Raw genomic sequence first — 4,045 nt, 5'->3', positions numbered from 1 at the left:
TTGCTTAGTGGAATTAAAGTTTTTAAGACACTTTGTTGGGCCTCTCGGCCTCAACGTGAGGCTCACTCGTCATTTGCTTAGTGGATTTAAAGTTTTTAAGACACTTTGTTGGGCCTCTAGGCCCCAATTTGAGGTACACTCGTCATTTGCTTTGTAGATTTAAAGTTTTTAAGACACTTTGATGGGCCTCTCGGCCTCAATGTGAGGCGCACTCGTCATTTGCTTAGCTTAGTGGATTTAAAGTTTTTGAGACACTTTGTTGGGCCTCTCGGCCTCGATGTGAGGCACACTCGTCATTTATTCAGTGGATTTAAAGTTTTTAAGACACTTTCTTGGGCCTCTCGGCCTCAACGCGAGGCGCATTCGTCATTTGCTTGGTGGATTTAAAGTTTTTAAGACACTTTGTAGGGCCTCTCGGCTTCAATGTTAGGCTCACTCTTCATTAGCTTAGTAGATTTCAAGTTTGAAGACACTTTGTTGGGCCTCTCGACCTCAATGTGAGGCACTCTAATCTTTGTTCAAAAATTTAATGTTATGATAAATAATACTATATTGTGTCCATCTTTCACTGTTAGAAAATTTACCGTGAACAGTATTACCGGCGTTTCAGTGGCCGGTGGGCACGTGAAAAGAAACACCGTGTTGCCTTTTTATTCTAATTTAACACTAGAAATCCGTAAAACATCTGAAAAAAACGGCGAAACAGTTTATTTTCACGGGGCGACCGGCCACTATGGAACGCCGGTGGGGCCGTTTTTTCACCGTTTTTTCTAACAGTGTTCTTCCTCGATGTTATAGGAGCGCGTATGTGAAAGTTAGCAGTTCAACGCTTGAACCCATGTTTTCAACATTCGATTTTTCAAAAGCAAATACTAAAAAAGATTTTCACGCAGTAAGATTTGAAGCTCTGAGGCGTGGCATCGTTAAAAAATTCGTGCCAGATCATTTGTCCAGCGCTGCTGTCATGCTAGGCACTTTCATTGCTGAATGTATGAGTTCATACATGTACATACACCGACATAGATGAATGAAAAAATTTGAGATGTAGAAATGAAGAAATTATAAATTTTACTCATATGTTTGAACACTCATTGTACCATAGGATACGAAAGCTAAGTCAATGCTTCTGATGAATGATTTGATATATTGTGTCTGTTTAGGGCTCTGGTAATGTACTCTAATTTGGCAGGTGCTTAATTAATGGTAATATATATTTCAAAATCGACACAGGTGATTCTTATTTCTGGAATTTATTTATTTTATTTATTTATATTCTTACACAGCCAACAATCTCACAGGTCTCCGCCTCTCTTAGTAACCAGGCTCGCCAGAAACCTTGCTCGGCTCTCACTCTCAATTCGAAGTGTAAACTTGTGTCAAACTCAAAAATTTCAAATTGAAAATTTTTTTTGGGCAAATTAACTGTTCATTACTCCTACCGACGAGATCACTATCAGGACATTACATTATTTCATATTCTCTCATAAATTATCACCATCACTCCTTTCATCCTGGATCGTTTCCAACATCTCTGCCATTCACATCAAACTTCATCATCGTGTGTTCTGTCTCCTTGTCTCCCTTCACTCTACCTGAACACCTTCAATTCCATTGACACAATTTGCTCTACTGCAAAATTTTAGATGCTCACGTACACTTTACATGAATTCAACTCTAGGCATATCTTTCATCATTCAAGTTTAGGTTATCGCTCAATAACGTTTACACGATAACATGTTGTCGTGCCATTGTTTACACGAACCTTTAATTTATAACGAAAATTTTGGTCCATTGATCAACGAATTCAAAACGAATGGGACTTGAACTGAAATTTGTAACGATCGAGATTTGAATTGAATCGACAAACGGGATTTGAATTGAATTAACGAAGTTGACGAATGGGATTTGAATCAAATTGACGACCGAGATTTGTACTGAAATGTGAAGCAATGAAGATACTCTCCCCAGAACCATATATACAAAATCGGAGCCGGGCAATGAAAATTTCAGTCCTGCTGAGGTCTTGAAGAGGATATGTCATATTGGCTCTCGTTACAATAGCGTGCATTTCCAGTCCATCCTATAAGACAAGATTATTTTACATGAAAGCATGAAGCTTATGTATTGACTTAACATAGTGCAGGTGCTGCTTTTTTTGGCAAAATGTGGATGTACTGCCAAAATGCTTTTTTCACACCTTAGGTATGGTACTCATAATTGGCTCTTCAAATTTTTTTCAAATGAAAATGGTCCGTGAGTGGAAGGCAAATGAAAATTTTCTACATTTTTTAGCTGAATACTTGTTTCAATGTATCGTTCCTCCTAACTGAAAAACTTTTTTATCTTTAATATTGTGAATGTGTGGGTGATTTTTCTTTTCAGAGTTATAGAATAGAATAGAATAGAAATGTCGGCACTGAAGAAATAGGCCCATGGCCTGTTGCCCATTCTTGAATTTTGCGTGACTTGATTCACAAGGGATCCGGCCTTTGGAACCCGATCTTTCCATAACTGACGATTGATTGAGATAGCTGCTGGACTTATTGCCTGGTCCGTAATTTGCTAGGCATTTTAAGACTGAACATATGCTCCTGCATAGCTTCGTCTAGTCTGTTTTTGAAGATGTTCATACTCAGAGCGTCAACGATGCTATCAGGGAGGCTGTTCCACATGTCGGTGACTCGAAGCGAGAAGAAATGTTGTCGCATGGATTATAGCTTTGAACAGATACCCTTTTTAAAATCCATCATAAAATAATTCTAAGTATTATACTGATGTGAATTTAATAATGTAACTTTATAGAATGTTTCAATCGTTTTACCTTACAGAATCCAGGTTTTATGTATAATTAGGGAATAAGTCGGTAGTTTATAACTCTCTGTGTAACGAAGCGATAGTCAAGTGTTGAAACTATAATATGATTCCACCTGCCTTCAAAAAATGAAGAGATTGTCCTAACACTGTTCGGTTGAATCGCAGTGTGGATGAATTTTGTTATTTAAAATAACGAAGCAAAAAAATAACTTTGACAAAATGGGGTTTTGTTGTTTGTAAATTCTGGTATTCCTTATGAATTCCTGAAGGCTTTTGAATCTTAAACAGAAATACATTGATGATAATTTTTAGTATTGTCATAGGCTGCAATCAAGAATAATTTTGTTCGCTTGGCACAGTTAAGCCAGTTAAATAAAATGTGATATTAATGCGTGAAAATTAACCATTTTGAACCCGATGTGTTTGTGACAGTCCCGGATAAATCGGCAATCTGTTAATTGCCGAGTCTGCTCACCTATGCAAACTTGAAACACAGTCATCGTTTCCAGTCATTATGTAAACACAGTCATCGTCCAGTCATCTATAACTCCCTTTCCCCCATCAACCTCATCTGGATAACTGAATATCTTCTAGGAACATTCGTCAATTTTCATCCATTTCCGTTTTTCATCCCTTTCCTCCTCTATCAACCTGTTCACCACTTTCTTAAATCCGGGCTTTTTATTCTCAGACATGAATTTTTTATATCTTTTGCTTGTTGAATAAAGTCTCCACTAAACAAATCTACAATTTTCTAAACGTAACTTTTTCTTTTTTCTTTCTTTCTAATTTTCCCTCTTCCTCTACTGTTACTTTCCGTCCTCGATCCTGACTCCTCAGTTCTCGATCCCTACAGTTTCCTACTCGATCCTCTTCCTACGTGTGACGTCATACGGTCACCAACTCGTCCTTCGGCATGAAAAAAGAAGACAAATCCTTGACTGTAGTATACGCTGGGCGGCACTTAATTCCTGCCACTCCTGATCCAGGCCACAGCGATGGAGAAGACTTGATATTAACAGTAACGGGAACTCCTGTTCAACCACAAAACAACGCTTCTTTTTACTGCCGAGGTTCCATACCACCAACATATAATATTCAGCAGCCCTATTCGCTACCGAGTTATAGGCACAGTCCACGATTCGAATATCATGACGGTAATCGTACGTATTACCCGGTGAGCGAGGAATACCAGTACGTTGAGACTTACATGGAAGCGCGGTACCCGAGG

Source organism: Hyalella azteca, unplaced genomic scaffold (assembly GCF_000764305.2).
Source record: "Hyalella azteca isolate HAZT.00-mixed unplaced genomic scaffold, Hazt_2.0.2 contig3659, whole genome shotgun sequence".
Classification (NCBI taxonomy): domain Eukaryota; kingdom Metazoa; phylum Arthropoda; class Malacostraca; order Amphipoda; family Hyalellidae; genus Hyalella; species Hyalella azteca.
This window is presented reverse-complemented; position numbering follows the sequence as displayed.